This window comes from Schistocerca nitens, chromosome 9 (assembly GCF_023898315.1).
Source record: "Schistocerca nitens isolate TAMUIC-IGC-003100 chromosome 9, iqSchNite1.1, whole genome shotgun sequence".
In the NCBI taxonomy this organism is placed as follows: Eukaryota; Metazoa; Arthropoda; class Insecta; order Orthoptera; family Acrididae; genus Schistocerca; species Schistocerca nitens.
In genome coordinates this window covers 373,063,948-373,082,813 of record NC_064622.1, presented here as the reverse complement: position 1 = coordinate 373,082,813, position 18,866 = coordinate 373,063,948, and the positions used below count along the sequence as shown (strand labels likewise).

At 38.2% G+C, this 18,866-nt stretch overlaps 1 long non-coding RNA gene across 1 annotated transcript in view; it reads right to left on the bottom strand.

Annotated features, from left to right (window-relative positions):
• LOC126204443 (uncharacterized) overlaps positions 1 to 6,967 on the bottom strand; it is a 40,754-nt gene extending 33,787 nt beyond the window's left edge. The window contains exons 1-2 of the long non-coding RNA XR_007540505.1: positions 4,059 to 6,967; positions 3,735 to 3,919 (exon numbers count right to left, since the gene is read on the bottom strand). This is a non-coding gene — a long non-coding RNA (uncharacterized LOC126204443). The remainder of the gene's footprint in view (positions 1 to 3,734; positions 3,920 to 4,058) is intronic.
• Between the last annotated feature and the right edge of the window lie 11,899 nt (positions 6,968 to 18,866).

Below are 18,866 nucleotides of genomic sequence, written 5' to 3'. Positions count from 1 at the left end.
CAAAATGCAGACATACCAGTTACTACTTTATTCCACCAGTGGTTACAGTATCATTTTTTCCCTTACATCAGTAATTATTCATACTAGCTGGTACAAATAGCACCTGTTAATATATTCACATTTGCTCATGTTGGATCTAACTCTTGGGAAACAAGGCTTCAGTAATTACATAAATACTTCATGTCCACTAGGTGGGTATGAACTTGTGAAATGATCACCAAATTGTAGCGCATACAACATTCATCTCAGATCACATTAAAAACAACCAGATTCATTCACAGTACTCATCCGTATGTCTCTCTATAAAATATGCCACACTTGCTCTTCATACACATTGGTATCAGTAAAGCAAATACTCTACTCATTGAAATAATTGTGACCATTCGCTCTCAGCTGCTGCTATATTGCTAGTACCTGACACATACCAAACCAACAGCACACTTTCAAGTTATACATGTACAGAAATGCCACTTAAAGCACAATCCCAACAAAAATGAATGACCAGTACTCTTAAGCTGTAACTACAAACCGCTTACATGAAACTATTCTATTTCACAATACGAATTCATCAACACTAAAAGATTTTCATGCAATGAAATGACATATTTTGGATAGTAGCATTTGACAATGTTACATCAAGGTTAGACCTTACTGAAACGTACATCCACCAGATTATTCTGACATACTGCCAAAAACCTTTGCTGAAGCAATGTCAGTCTCTTACCAAGGAACTCAATGAATTATTCAGCTAATCACCCATGCAATATTCGTGCATTTAGCCCTTAATATGGTACCTCATCTTTTCCTCTCCATTATGCAAAAAGATGCAAACATAGGTCCCAATAGTCTCTGTGCCAAACTGTTACTATGTTAATTACAATCTCATATGCACAAACAGCTTGACTTTTCTAACCCAACTGTGTAACATTACTGAAGCAACATAGTATAAAACAGCTTAACTGCAAATAACCACATGTAACAGGCAGAAATGATACCAAAAGTGATTTAATTAATATTAATTCATCCCTGTATACTGCTCAAACAACAAGTGCTGCCACAATTAATCTGAACAAAGCTTGGCTTTACACACAGCCCATACAATAAAAGTACGTTTGGAAAACAAACTTACGCTTTGCCTGCTATATACAAACTCTACATGCTTATTAACATTTCTGCAAGAAATGCAATCTACCCGTTCTGTGATTTGAGTCAATGGATCATTGGAAATATTCTGTGTTAACCAACCTGCATCTCTTCTCTTCTACCACCAACCCTCACTCCAACCCAAAAACTACAGGATATCTGTATTTCTACATCTAAATCTACATTTATACTCCGCAAGCCACCCAACGGTGTTTGGCGGAGGGCACTTTATGTGCCACTGTCATTACCTCCCTTTCCTGTTCCAGTTGCGTATGGTTCGCGGGAAGAACGACTGTCTGAAAGCCTCCGTGCGCGCTCTAATCTCTCTAATTTTACATTCGTGATCTCCTCGGGAGGTATAAGTAGGGGGAAGCAATATATTCGATACCTCATCCAGAAACACACCCTTTCGAAACCTGGCGAGCAAGCTACACCGCGATGCAGAGCGCCTCTCTTGCAGTCTGCCACTTGAGTTTATTAAACATTTCCGTAACGCTATCACAATTACCAAATAACCCTGTGACAAAACGCGCCGCTCTTCTTTGGATCTTCTCTATCTCCTCCGTCAACCCGATCTGGTACGGATCCCACACTGATGAGCAATACTCAAGTATAGGTCGAACGAGTGTTTTGTAAGCCACCTCCTTTGTTGATGGACTACATTTTCTAAGCACTCTCCCAAAGAATCTCAACCTGGTACCCGCCTTACCAACAATTAATTTTATATGATCATTCCACTTCAAATTGTTCCGCACGCATACTCCCACATATTTTACAGAAGTAACTAATACCAGTGTTTGTTCCGCTATCATACAATCATACAGTAAAGGATCCTTCTTTCTATGTATTTCACACAGTACACTACGAATGGAAAACAAAGATGATGTGACTTACCGAACGAAAGTGCTGGCAGGTCGATACACACACAAACAAACACAAACACACACACAAAATTCAAGCTTTCGCAACAAACTGTTGCCTCATCAGGAAAGAGGGGAAGGAGAGGGAAAGACGAAAGGATGTGGGTTTTAAGGGAGAGGGTAAGGAGTCATTCCAATCCCGGGAGCGGAAAGACTTACCTTAGGGGGAAAAAAGGACATGTATACACTCGCGCGCACACACACACACACATATCCATCCACACATATACCAATATATATTTTTCCCACGTGGAATGTTTCACACACACACACACACACACACACACACACACACACACACACACACACACACACCCTGTAGTTTTGGGTTGGAGTGACTGTTGGAGTTAGAAGAGAGAAGATGCAGGTTGGTTACCACAGAATATTTCCAATGATCCATTGAATCAAATCACAGACGGGTAGTTTGCATTTCTTGCAGAAATGTTTATAAGCATGTAGAATTTGTAAAATGATACAAAACCAAGTTACAGAACATACATTTTACTCATTGTAATTAAAACCATACATGAATACAAAAGTATTTACTACTAACCATTACATAAATTTCAACAATAAATATTAATTCTCGTTGACATCTGTTCCAGTGAATACATTACATAAAACATCATGGCTCCAACACCTAAAATTCTCTTTCCTCTGCACACACATTTTTCCTGAAACAAACTACGCCACTTCCAACCACAAGAACAGGATGCTGTCTCTTGAAAAACCATCACAATAACTTAGCAGAGATAGAATTATTTTGCTTTAATCAACAGTAATCACAACCAATTTCCTCATGCCATTTCCCTGAAACATATCATAACAGAGTTGCACTTGACAGTGTCATAACATGACTAACTTTTTCTCTGCTTCACCTGCAATATCTCTTAATCACTGTAAGGCAGAAATTACATGCGATGCAATAAGTTATACATACCACATAGGTAAACTTTCTCCTAGTCATGGAAGACACAGCAGTAAACTAACCAAATTCTTTGACAGTTGCTCATCCTCACTCAGCAGCATACTGGCAATCTAGTCACTTCAAACACAAGATACCATATTTGCCATTTACCCTATGTTCACCTTAACGGATTGGCAACACCTCACACACTGAAGCATCACAGGGTTGCACATGCAAAAGGTGTTACCTCCTTGAACTGCATCAATAACAACAAGGACAACTAACTGCAGGACAAGCACCACATGAGGTCCTCCATGTCAGGGATTTATTTCTCTGTGGTGCCACATGTGTAAATCTGGATCAGCCTGAATTCCTGCCCGTTCCAGGTATATAGGGTGGTACAAGCCAACAGGTTAGGATTTCACACCACTGAAGCTCTGTACCAATTCATGCGGCAGCTCTTAGCAACCCATCATCCAGAGTGTGTTCAGAAGACTCTACAGTGGGATCTATGACTTCCCTCCAATATCCCAAGACGTACCTGTCGGCAACTATGAAGAATGCCCCACCACTGTCATTAGAAATAATCAGTCACATTGTCTTCATATCTTACTGTCTTCATGTTCCCCTACGTTTATTCATTGTGAGTACCACACAAATGCCTGTTAGTGACAGAAAAATTGTCCTACTTTTACTGAGAAGAGTTTTGCCATTGTTATTAACTCTTTCCACTGTGGTCTTAATAAGCTCTTGTTTTTGGTTACCTGTGTCTTCCTATTGCTTATGAAGCATCTTTCCATGGGAGATTATGGAATTTAGTCACTGCTGGTTGAACTATCCTTTCCTAAATGTATGTTTTCTGTTAACTTCCTGAACATTTACAGTCGTTCCTGCTGCTTCCGACATGCACATTGTAATACAGCCTCCTTTATAGCCACAACCATTTCCCCTGAAAACAAATTAATACAGAGTGACGCATACAAGAGGGTAATATGCAACAGCGTAAAAGAACACTGTCATTCCAAGTGCTAACCATTCAGCAATAATGAAACAAAAATTAAGCAATCCATAATGCAAGTGAATCATACCTCTCATGCTGATGATAAGCATTAACATAGCATGTCTGACTGAACCTCATACAACAAACCATGGAACCAAGCAACTATGCTCAAATGAAATTTATGCCACCACATGGGAGGCACTGTTCCAGTGTAACCAAAGCACCAATACTGTGATCAACTGAATCCTGAACATACATCTTTTCCATATGCTTCGAACTTAATCACAGTGAATCTCATCATTCACATTATGACTATTGATCCTAAGAGGCACAAGAAATATTACAGTATTAGCTGATACCACTGATGTGCGAAACTGACGAAATACATTATCTCTACTCTGTAAAATAACACACACCTTCTGTAAGTCTAACAAATGCTCTCGAATACAGAAATACATTTAATGTTACTACAGAATAAGCATGCCCATTTCTGTTGGAAAACTTAGCGTAACATGCCTGCTTCGCACTATAGCAATTCCCACAATATAAAAATTACTTACTGTTTCTACCAATATTTACACATTACAGACACAGCAGTTACTATTTTATTCCAATTATGGAATTCTTGTGACATTCTTCCTTACTTCATTAATGCTTCAGATAATTCTTTGTCCTAGCTGCTACAACTTGCATCCGTTGATATATTTACATTTGCTCAGGTCACCTCTAACACTTGAGAAATAAGTCTTCAGGAACTTCATCATCACTTCATGCCCATAAGTGTGTACAAACTTGTGAAACAATTGCCAAATGGTACCACATACAATATTCGTTTCAGATCACATTAAAAACCAGTACATTTGACAAAGCACACATTGCACAAAAATGATGTCTACAAAGTATGGCAGACTTGCCCTTCGTACACACAAATCCACATCACTGATACCTGTAAAGTAAACACTACACACACATTAAAACACTTCTGAGTATTGCCTATAAGTTGCTGTTATGTTAGTAGTACCTGAAACATCCAAACGATTATGCACTTGCAAGTTATACAGAAAGCACAGTCGAAACACAATCGCAAGATAAACCAATCATCGAGACTCTCATACTATATCTACAAACCTATTAATCATAGTAGTCCATTTCACACCACCACTTCATTGACACTTAATCACTTTCATGCAATGCATTTGACAAAGTGATGTCAAGTTTAGGCCTTAGTGATACATACATCCAACAGACTTTTCATACATTAACACGTTGTCTCTTAGCACGGATGTCAACAAATTATTCAGCAAATCATGCATACAATACTCATGCAATGAGCAATTAATGCACTACTTCATGTTTCAATCAGTGTCACACAAAAAAAGCTTTACTTCACACATAGCCAAATACAATAAGTGTTTGCTTAAAAAGTTTCACCCATTCATGCTTTGCATTCAATGGATCACTACAAATATTCTGTGTTAACCATTCTACATCTCTCCTCTCCTCACTCCAACACTCACTCCAATCCTATAACCTACCTACATTTCACAGCACAACACTATGGAGTAATGTAAATCATGCATGCACTAATATTATTCCTGAAGACATGAACAATGGTGATTGAGTTTAGGCTTGTTTTGCGCATTTACGTCACGCATACTCCACCAACCAATGAGCATTCAGTAGTGTTTTCAGCACACTGCTATGTACGTCATAGCAAGTGAAAGCATTAAACACAATCATAGTGAGTTATTCAGTGAACTTTTATTCCACTTGTTGTGAATCGTCATGGCTGATTGTGGTGGTAAGCAACAAATTCTGCACAAGCAAGTGAAAGACATTTGCAGAGTACACATTTTTTTTTAATTGCAGCGCACATGTATGCACTTACAACTATTGGCTGGAACTGGCAATGGTGAAATCTCCGTCCACATCTCAAGCTGTATGAACTGGCATCATTCGTGGATCGGACTACAGATAAAATACACTCACTATACTTAAAACCGTAAGGAAATACGAAGTACTTTCAGCTAAACATAATATAAATTTCAACCAACGAAATATATTAATTCTCCATGACACCTATTGCAACCAATACCTTACACACATCATCATGGCTCCAACAGCAATAGTCCTCTTTCCTCTGCACATTTGTCCTGAAACAAACCCTCCTCATACCACTTGACAAACAAATCACAACAGAGCTGCACTTGATGGAGTGTCATAACATGACTAACTTTTCTGCTACATCTGCCATATCTCGCATCACTATAAGTCACAAATTACATGCAATTGAAAGCAATAAATTATACATACAACATGGGAAAACATTCTCCTAGTCACAAGACACACGTAGCAAAACAATGGAACTCAACAGCTACTCACTCTCACTCAATAACTACTCAGTCCCCTTCTGGTCATTTCAAACACCTACTATCATTTTGCTGCTGCTGTTCCAACTACTTTCCTCTACCACATTTTTTTGGTAACTTCTCATAAATTTGCAGTTGCTCCTGCTCCTTCCAACATGTATGTCGCAAAATAGCAATCCATTACACTCACAACTAATTCCTATGAAAATAAAAAAACTGTGACGAATACAAATGGTCACCTATAATAGCACAAAAGAACATTGTTATTTCAGCTTTTATAATTCAGCAATAAAGCAAGAAAAATTAATACATCCATAATGCAAGTGTATCATACCTCTCATGCCAGTGAAGGACATTAGCATAGCATGTCTGACAACCTCATACAGCAAACCACATCACCAAGCAACCACACTGAATTGAAATTTGTCACCACATGCAAGTCACTGTTTCAGTACAATAAAACCAGTGGTTTACCAAATGCTCTTATGAACTGCATCCTGAACATACATCCATTCCAAATACTTGATACTGAAGCACAGTGAAACTACTCATTCACATTACAACTATTCATGCTAAGAGACACAAGCAAACATTACAGTGTTTACAAATACCACTGATGGTGCAGAACTAATGAAACACATACTTCTACTTTGTTCAGTAACATACAACAATCAAATATTCTGAAATACTGCCGAATATTTCAATACTACAAAAGTAGTATGCTGTCACTTACGGGTTCAATGAATTACTATAAATATTCTTTGTTAACGAACCTGCATTCTCCTCTTCACCCTCTGACACTCACTCCAATCCATTACTCTGCATCCTACTGGCTACCTCTACTTTGCAGCATGACACTACAAATGGTGTACCACACATTATACATGAAAAACCATCAGACAAAATCAAGGAACACAATCTACATATTATATTCACTGTAATTGAAACCATATGTAAATACCAGGGTGGACCAAATAGAAGTGGCCTGGATGATTAGATACATCTTGAGGTATATTTGTGGTAGCATTAACTGAGGAGAAAATAACCTATACTTACTTCCAATAAAATCGAGTATATGCCCATACAGCTGGAGAGACCTTGGAGTGCACTTACACAAACTTCAGGCCTGACAGAGATGTTTTAAGAGGTCAGTCTGGTAGTGGAAATAGCTGGCCATCCATGTCACCTGATCTGTCAGTGTGTGATACCTTTGCGTGGCAAGCCATCAAGTCTAAGGTGTATCACAACAACCCTCATAGTCATCAAGAACTGCAGCAGAATATTTCGAATGAGACTGCAGCCATTCCAACAGTCCAATTTTGATTCACCTTCAGCAACTTGCTGACCAGAACCCAGAAACGCATAAAGATTAATGGTAGTCACTTTACACATCTGTAGTCAAGTTAGTACTGAATTTCCATTACTCTTGTGTGCTTCTTAGTGCCCTGGAATTCTGTTCTTTGCCCCACTTTTATTTGCTCCACCACCTACAAAATTTTTACATCACATGAATATCAGCTTCAGCCCAATATATTGATTCTCCATGACACCTGTAGTGACCAACACATTAAATAAAGCAATATGGCTCCAACAGCAATTGTCATCTTTTCTCTGCACACACATTTGTCCTGAAACAAACTCCGCCACTTCCAAAAACAAAAACTGGATACTGCCTAATGAGAAACTATCAGTGCACCTTAATAGGTAAAGAATCTTTTTGCTTTAATCAACAGCAATCACAATCAATTTCCTTATGCCACTTCACTGAAAGAAATCACAGAGCTGCACTTGATGTAGCGTCACAACATGAATAGTTTTTCAGCTTCATCTGCAACATCTTGTATCACTATCAGGATGAAATTACATGCAATGGAACAAATTATACAATCGATCTGGGAACACCTTCTCAGTCACAAATGACACACAAAACTAACGAAACTCATTGGCAACTATTCATCCTTTTTCAACTGCAGCTGCTCAATCTCCTTCCTGTCATTTCAAACTCAGACTATCATTTTGCTGCCGCTGTTCCAATTATTCTCCCCTAAATGTATGTTTTTTGGTGACTTATCTAATATTTGCAGTTGCTCCTGGTCCTTTCAATGTGTACATCATAGCACAGCCTTCCATCACAACCACAACTCTTTCCTCTGAAAATAAATGAATGCAGAGTGACCTGTAGAAAAGGGTCATACGCAACTGCATAAAAGAACACTGCCATTTCAGCTCTTAACAATTCAGAAACAATGCAAAAAAAATTAACCAATCCATAATGCAAGTGTGTTATACCTATCACACCAGTGATGGCAAGTGTGTTATACCTATCACACCAGTGATGGACATTAGTATAGCATGTCAGACAAACTCATACAGCAAATTACATAACCAAGTAAGCATGCTCAAATCAAGTTTATGCCACCACACTGAAGGCACAGTTTATGAACAATAAGCTTAACCAATGCTGTGACCAACTGAATGCTAAACATACATCCTTCCGAAATGCTTCAAAATGAAGCACAATGAATCTCATAATTCACATTATGACTATTCCATCGTAAAAGGCAAAAGAAATGTTACAGTGTTAACTATTTATTCCACCAATGACATCCTGATAATTTTTTCCCCTTACATCATAAATGCTTTAGATAATGTTTTGCCCTAACTGCTACAACTAGTATCTGCTGATATATTCATATTTGCTTAGGTTGCTCCTAACTCTTTGGAAACAGGTGCTCAGTAATTTCATCATTTCATATCCACTAGCTGGGTACAAATTTGTGACAGTATCACATAATGGTGCTACAGACAACATTAATTTCTTATCACATTAAAAACCACTTCAGTCACTCAAAATACTCATTCTGCAAAAATGACTACTTCTGAAATATAACAAGAAAAATAATCAGTTTTTGCTAAAATAATTTAATTGGATAGATAAAAGTATCTACTCACCGAGTGGTGGCAAAACACACATATAAAAGAAGTTTATAGTTAGACAAGCTTTCAGAGCCAGTGGCTTCTTTTTCAGGCAGAAGGGTTGGAGGGGAAGGAAGAGGAGCAAAGAGAAATGACTGGAAAGGCCTAGAAAAAGAGGTGGATTTTGGGAAAGACACCTAGAACTGCAGGTTAGTGCTGACTTCACCCCTCTTCCTTCCCCTTCAACCTTTCTGCATGAAAAAGTAGTCACTCTCTCCAAAAGCTAACCTAACCTTTTATGTGTGAGTGTACTGCCACCACTTCGTGAGTAGGTATTTTTTATGAATCCAAGTACCTTATATTTTTTATAGTGGCATCTAACAATGTTTGGTCAAGTTTATGACTTACAGATAAATATATCCAAAGGATTATTCTTGCATCAACACACTGATATTAACACTATAAAAGCAATGTCTTCTCTTAGCATGGATCTCTATGAATTATTTGGCAAATCACCCACACAATATTTGTGAACTGAACCTTTAATGTGGTACATCATCGTCACTTCCCCTCCATCAGGCAGAAAGATGCAGCAGTATATCCCTATAGTACTCTGCGGCAAACTGTTCATATGTTAATCACATTCGTTGCTATGTTAATCACATTCTGACATGCACAAATGTCTTGACATTTCTAACCTGACTACACGATATTATGGTAGTAGCATAGGCTGAAACATGCTTGAGTTAACATACTCTAACAACAACTGCTGCCACAATTAATCTGAATGAAGCATTGCTTTACATGATGCAAAATACAATTAATGTCTGCTTTTCAAACAAAATTACACTCCCTCATTAGTATAGACAAACGCTACATGCTTACCAGCATTTCTGCAAATTCCCCATTCCATGATTTGTGTTCAATGGATTGCTAGACATATTCTGTGTTCGCCAATCTGCATCACTTCTCTTCTCCCACCTACACTCTCTCTAACACTCTTCAACCTACAGGCTACTTATATTTCACAGCATGATACTATGAATGGAAGTAATATGCATTATGCATGCAGTAATATTAGGACAAATCAAGTTACATACATAATCTACATGTAATACACATATTAATTAAAACAATAGATAAATATAAAATATTTACTACTAAAAATAACATAACTTATAATTTCAGTCAAATATATTTATTCTTCATGATATCTGTTTCAACCAATACATTACATAAAACAACATATCACCAACTTGCCTCACAAACATTGGTCCTGAAACGAACTATGCCACTTCCAACTGCAAGAAAGTGGATACAGACTAATGAAAACCAATCATAATACCTAGGCACAGAATGAATCATTTTGCTTTAATCAACAACAATCGCAATCAGTTTCCTCAAGACACTTCATTGAAACCATTTGCTTTGCAAGTAAATGAATACAGACTGACCCACACAAAACGTTTATATAAAACTGCATAAAAGACCAGTGTCAATTCAACTGTTAACAATTCAGAAATAAAGCAAGAAAAAGTAACCAATCCATAACACAAATGTATCATACCTCTCACACCAGTGAAGGATATTAGCACAGCATGTCTGACTGAACCCCATACAGCAAACCCTATAACCAAGCAAGCATGCTCAAATCTAATTTATGCCACCACACGGAAGGCACAGTTTATTAACAAGAAGCTTAACTAATGCAGTGACCAACAGAATTTTGTACGTACATCCTTTCCAAACACTTCAACCTTAAGCACCGTGACTCATCATTCACATTATGACTATTCATCATAAGAGGCATAACAAATATTAAAGTGTTAGCTAAAGCCATTAAAGGTGCAGAATTAAACACTTGCCTCTATTCTACCTTGTAAAACACAACACCTTTTTCAAGTCTAACTCACACTCAGATATGGCCAAACATTTCAATCATTCATCACTATGATACCACATACACTATTATTTATCACAATTACACAGATCTTTGGGCACCAGTGCCTAAAGGCAGTCTTCTACTATCCACACTGCAAGTATTTCAAAATCGCTTTACACAAATCACCCACGTCTTTCCGAAAATGAGCTATTGTTTCCAACAACTCTTTGTCTCTATTCCTGTTTGTTTGTGTGTCTATCGACCTGCCTTCAAAAGTGAAGAAGTTGTGGGTCAGGATGAAGCTGGCTAAGGTGATGAGGAAAGAGGTTTTAGGTAGGGTGGCAGGTGATCGGCGTGAAAGGAAATGCTCCATCGCAGCGAGGCCCTGGACGTGCGGAATATTTGTGTATAAGGAAGTGGCATCAATGGTTACAAGGATGGTTTCCGGGGGTAACAGATTGGGTAAGGATTCCAGGCGTTCGAGAAAGTGGTTGGTGTCTTTGATGAAGGATGGGAGACTGCATGTAATTGCAACCCATGTATTTATAATAAATTTTAGACATTCTCAATAATCCGACACTTACGCTAAACCAGCACCCATATGTACAAGGGATGGCCGGTTTAGCAAGAGTCTAGTGTAGTCAACTCATTAAAATAGTTTTGACAATTCCCTCTCACCTGCTGTTATGTTATTAGTACCTGACACATATCAAACCAACTACACACTTTCAAGCTATACATGTACATAAAGACCACTGAAAGCACAACCCCAACATGAACCTGTTAGCGAGACTCTCACCCTGTAGCTACAAGCTGGTTACACGATACTCTTACATTTCACTACACCTCTTCGTCAACACTAAAAATGCTTTCATGCAACAAAATCGCGTACTTTGAATAGTAACATTTTGAAATGTTAGGTCATGTTCGGGCCATACTGAAACATACATTCAAAAAAATTCATGCACTGAGCCCTTAATGTGGTTCATCATCTTTTCCTTTCCATTGTGCAAAAAGATGTAGATATCACTCCCAATAGTGTCTGCAGCCAACTGTTCCTATGCTATTCACACTTTCATATGCACAAAAAGATACACATTTATAACCCAAATGCACAACATCACTAATGTGATACAGGCTGAAACAGCATAACTGCAAACAACCACATATAACTGAACAAACGATACCAAGACCCTTGAGTTAATACATGCCTGAAACCCCTGCTCAAACAAGTGCTGCCACAATTAACATGCTTCACACATAGCCAAATACAATTATGTCTGCTTTTCAAACAAAAATACTCTCTCTCCTTAGTATATAAAAACTCTACATGCTTACCAATATTTCTCCGAACAATGCATACTCCCCATTCCTTGATTTACATTCAACTGTAATTAAAGCCATTGTTAAATACAGGACAGAGCAAATAAAAGTGGCCCGGAAGATTTGAATGTTTCACCATATATTTGTGTCAACATTAACAGAGGAGGAAATAACCTACAGCTATTTCCAACAGGATGGAAAAAATGCCCATACCGCCAGATGTACCTCGTAGCATATTTACACTAGCTTCACACCTGACAGATGTTATCAGAGGTCAGTCCGGTCATGGAAAAAGCTGGTCACCGTTGTCATCTAATCAGACAGTGGGCGATAACTTGGCGTAGTGAGACACCAAGTGTAAGGTACATCACAACAACCCTCATAGTCTTAAAAACTGCAGAACAACATTTCGGACGAGACTGCAGCCATTCCAGCTTTGACTCGCCTTCAGCAACTTCCTAACCAGGATCCAAAAATGCAGAAAGATTAACGGTGGTCACTTTCAATATCTGCTATAGTCAAGTTAGTACTGAATTTCCATTCTTCTTTTAGGACTCTTAGTACCCTGGAATCCTGTTCTTCGGTACACTTACTTGCTCCACCATCTACAAACCATTTACATCATCATATAAATATCAACTTCAGCCAAATGCATTAATTCTCCATGACACCTGTTGCAACCAATACAATACACAAAACATCAGTGCTCCAACAGCAATTGTCCTCTTTTCTCAGCACATATATGTCCAGAAACAAACTCCACCACTTCCAACCACAAAAACTGGATTCTGCCTAACAATTTCCTCGTGCCTCTTCACTGAAACAAATCACAATGAAGTTGCTCTTGACGGAACTTCATACCATGAGTAAAGTTTCAACTTCTTATCAATGTCTGGTATCACTATCAGTATGAAATTACATGCAATGCAACAAATTATACACTTGCTCTGGAGACACATTCTCACAGTCACAGATGGTACAACAGAAAAATAACTGAACACTGACACCTAGTCACCCTCCTCAAACTGCATCCTGCTCAATCCCTCCCTGTCATTTCAAACTCTTCCTATCATTTTGCTGCAGCTGTTCCAAATGTTCTCCTCTAAATGTATGTTTTTTGGTACCTTCTGTCATTTCAGCTGAAAACAATTACCATTAAAGCAATAAAAATTACGATATCCATAACGCAAGTGTGACATACATTTCATGCTGATGGACATTAGCATATAATGTCTGAGAAAACCTCATACAGAACCTGTGTAACCAAGGAAGCATGATCCTACCAACTGTATGCCACGATGAGGAAGGCGCTGTTTCAGTGCAATAAATCCAGAGGCTTAAACATTGCTGTGATAACTGAATCCTGAACATATATCCTTTCCAAAAGCTTTATACTTAACCACACTGAATCTCAGCATTCACATTATGACTAATTATCCTAAATGCACAAGAGATATTACAGTGTTATGTAAAGTCACTGATGGTGCAAAACTAATGAAACCCATACCTCTACCCTGTTCAATAAGACACATCACATCTTCAGTAACTCAAATACTCTAAAATACAGCCATACATTTCAATGCTACATCAGCAGAAGAATGCCACTAAACTGTGACCTCCTTACAAAATATCCTACCTCAGAAAGTACATATTTGATCTTTGGGCATCACTGCCTAAAGGCAGTCTGCAACTATTGAAACTATTCACATCTCCAACATTTCGAAACTACTTTCTAGAAATCACCCACATCTTTCATGCAGTGAGATATCTTTTCCAATATGTCTTGCATCCTCAATTACGCTATCAGTAGGTCAACTGATTGCCCACTGCTGACCAATGTGTGTGTCTTAACAAACATGCCCACTCCAGTTTGAATAAAGAGAAAGAGAGAGAGAGAGAGAGAGAGAGAGAGAGAGAGAGAGAGAGAGGTGTTTCCACAGATACCAACACACTAGACTACAATCCACAAAACGACAGCATACAATGTAGTCACTACTACAAGTACCAATCCATCTGGTCAAAACGTACATTGAAACAGAATTATATCTTCTAGTCCATCATCCATTTTTTCCTTCAATGCAAAGTCACCAACACAACAAGGTAGCATTAGACTTCTCCTTCACAGTACTGAAATACAACATTAAAGCAATTACTTTCTGCTTCTACCTATACAAATACAGAGAAGACAGCAGTTATTAATTTATTCCACCAATGACAACCTGATGACATTTCTCCTTACATCAATAATGCTATCTATGCCTTGTCCTAGCTCATTAGACTAGGGCCTGCTGATATATTCACATTTGCTTCCTGCTGATATATTCACATTTGCTTATGTCATTTCTAACATTTTGGAAACAAGCACTCAATAATTACATCATCACTTCGTGTCAGCTAGATGGGTACAAATTTGTTGAACAACTGCCGAATGCTGCCACATGCAACACTCATCTCAGATCACATTAAAAACTACTACATTCCGCAAAAATTACCACTTATAAAACATGGCACTCTTGCCCTTCATTCAGGTAAATCCACTTCGCTGATATCTGTAAAGCAAGTAACAATATTAGAGAAGGAAAGTTGCTACTCATCACATGGTGGAGATGCTGAGTAACAACTTTACTTCTCTAATATTGTTTCTTTCATCCTGGATTTTACATTGTAAAGTAAGAAATATACTCATTAAAACAATTTGGAGCATTCCCTCTAAGCTGCTGATATGTTATTTGTACCTGACACATTTCAGAAAGACTACACATTTGCAAGTTATATTTATAGAAAAAGGATGCTCAAAACACAATCCAAAGAGAAACCAATGAATGAGACTCACACTGTAGCTACAAATTGATTATATGATACTGTTATGTTTCACAACACCAAGAGCATCTGACAATGTTAGATCAAGTTTAGGCCTTAGTGATACACACACCCAACACATTATTCTTACATACACACTGGTACTAATCATCCAAAAGCAATGCAATCTCTTAGCATGTATCTCAACAAAATATAGGAGAAATCACCCATGCAGTATTCGTGCATCGAGCCCTTGATGTGGTACATCATGTCTACTAATTCTCTATGACACCTTTTGCAACCAACACATTACATGAAACACCATGGCTCCAACAGCAGCAGTCCTCTTTCCTCTGGACCATTTGTACTGAAACTTTGCCACTTCCAACCACAAAAACTCTATACTGCCTAATGAAAATCTTTACTATAACCTAGCAGAGAATGAATAATTTTGCTTTAATCAACAGCGATCACACTCTTTCCTCATGCCTCTTCACTAAAACAAATCACAACAGACAAGTGTCATGAACATGAGCAACCTTTCTGCTTCATCTGCAACTTCTTGTATCGCTATAAGGATGAAACTACATGCAATGCAACAAATTATACACATGACATGGGTACAAAGTCTCAAAGTCATGGGTAACACAAAAGCAAACTCTTTGACAGCTTCTCATCCTCCCCCCGCATCCTGCTGAATCTCCTTCCCATCTTTTCAAACTCATACTATCATTCTGATGCAGCTGTTCCAACAATTATCTTCTAAATGTATGTTTTTTGATAACTTCTTGAATATTTGCTGTTGTTCCTGCTCCTTCCAGTACATATATCTGAACATATCCTTCCATTGTAAACAACCATTTCCTCTGAAAATAAATGAATACAGTGCAACTCATACAAAAGAGTCATATATAACTGGATAAAAGAACACTTATTCCAGCTGTTAACGATTCAGCAATAACGCAAGAAAAAAAAGCAATCCATAATGCAACTGTATCATACCTCTCATGCCAGTGATGCATAGCATAGCATGTCTGACTGTATGTCATACTCACTAACAAATCCATAATGCAAGTGCATTGTAACTATCAGGCCAGTGATTGACATTAGCATACCATTTCTGACTGGACCTCATACAACAAAGCATGGGACCAACCAAGTATGCTCAAATAAAAATTGTACCTGCACTTGGAGGCACTATTTCTGTGTAATAAAACCAGAGACTTAACCAATGGTGTGATCAACTGAATCCTGAACATGCATCCTTTCCATATGCTTCAAAATTAAGCACAGTGAAAGTCATGATTTACATTATAACTGTTCATCCGAAGAGGCACAAGAAATATTAGTGTTAGCTGACGCAACTGATGTGCAGAACTAATGAATTACATACCTCTACTCTGCAAAATAACACACCTTCCGTAGCTCAAAAACAGTAACACATTTAATGTTACTACAGTATGATGCCGTTCACCTGTGACCGTCCTCAACCATGCAGTATGTCTATGATCTTTGGGTATAAATGCCTACACGCTGTCTAAAACTTCTGTAACTATCCACATTGCCATATTTTGCAACTACACAAACCACATACATCTTTCGCACAGTTAGCTATCTTTCTTAGGACCTCTTGCATTATCAGTGATTACTCAGTGAGTATGTCAACTGACTGCCCACTGCTGATTATTACGTATGGGTCTCAATAAACATGCTCATTTCTGTTGAAAGACAGAGAGAAAGAGGGTGTTTGCACAGAGAACAACACACTACAATACAATCCATGAGACAACAGCATACAACAGTCGCAACTGCAAGTACCAATGCATCTGATCATACAAAACCTAAAATGTAATTATATCTTTTAGCACATCATCTAGTTATTCCTCCAACACAAAGTCACCAACACATCAACTTTGCATCATATGCCTGCTTCCGACCAAACATCACATAAATTTCAACAAAATATATTAATTCTCCATGACACCTGTTCCAGTAAATACATTACATAAAACAGCATGGCTTCAACACCATTTTCCTGAAACAATATCCGCCACTTCCAATCACAAAAACTGAGTACTACCTTATGAAAAACCATCAATACTTTAGCAGAGAAAGAATGAGTTTGCTTTAATCAACAGCAATCACCATCAATTTCCCCGTGCAACTTTCTTGAAACAAATCCTAACAGAGTTGTCCTTGACAGACTGTCAAACATGACTAACTTTTTTTTGCTTCATATGCAGCATCTCATATCACTATAAGGCAGAAATTACATGCAATGCAATAAGTTACACATACCACATAGGTGAACATTCTCCTAGTCGTGGGAGACAGTGGCACATTAACCAAATTCTTTGACAAAATTATTTGATTAGACAGATAAATGTACCTATCAAGCTACAGCAGAACACACACATAAAAGATTGTTGTAATTTACAAGCTTTCGGAGCTAGCGGCCCCTACTTTAGGCAGTCTGCTTCCAGTCATTTTTAACATATACTATCATTTTAGCCATTTACACAACATTCACCTAAACATATTAGCAACCCCTCACACACACTGCATCATCACAACAAGGTTGTATATGTACAAGGTGTTGCTTCCTCAGACACTGTCAGTCACAACAAGGACAACTGACTGCAGGACAAGTGCCACCGGAGGTTCTCCGTGCCAGGGACCTATTTCTCTGCGGTGATGCATGTACAAATCTAGATCGGCCCGAATTCCTCCCCATCCAATGTATATAGGGTAGTGCAAGCCAAATGCTCAGCATTGCACTCCACTGCAGCTCTGGACCAATCCATGCATGACCTTTTAGCAGCTGATCATACAGTGTTTTTGGAAGACACTGCAGTGGGGTCAATGACTTCCCACCAATATCCCAAGACGTAGCTGTCTGCCATCTACGCTGACTGCTCCACCTCCATGGTTTGGAATTATCTGTGGCACAGTCTTCATATCTCAATGTTTATTCAGTGAGTTTCAGACAAAGGCCTGTTAGTGACAAAAGTTGTTTTATTTTTAGTAAGATGTAGATTTCCCCTGTTATTAACTCTGTCTGCTATGGTCGTAATAAACACTTCTTTTTGGTTTCCTGCGTCTTTCTACTGCTTATGAACCACCTTCGCTTGGCAGATTATGGAATTTCGTCACAGTCGTTCAAACTATTCTTTTCTAAATGTATGTTTTGTGGTAACTTCCTGAATATTTGCAGTTTTTCTTGCTGCTTCCGACACGTACACTGTAACACAGCTTCCCTTATAGCCACAACCATTTCCCCTGAAAACAAATGAATACAAAGTGACCCTTACAAGAGGGTAAAATAACAAAAGCATAAAAGAACACTGTCATTCCAGCTGCTAATAATTCAGCAAAAATTCAAGAAAAATTAAGCAATCTGTAATGCAAGTGTATCATACCTCTCATGTCAATGATGGGCATAGAATGTCTGACTGAACCTCGTACAACAAACCACAGAACCAAGCAACTATGCTCAAATCAAATTTATGCCACCACATGGGAAGCACTGTTTCAGTATAAAAACAATCAGAGGCTTAACCAATGCTGTGATCAACTGATTCCTGAACATACAGCCCTTCCATATGCT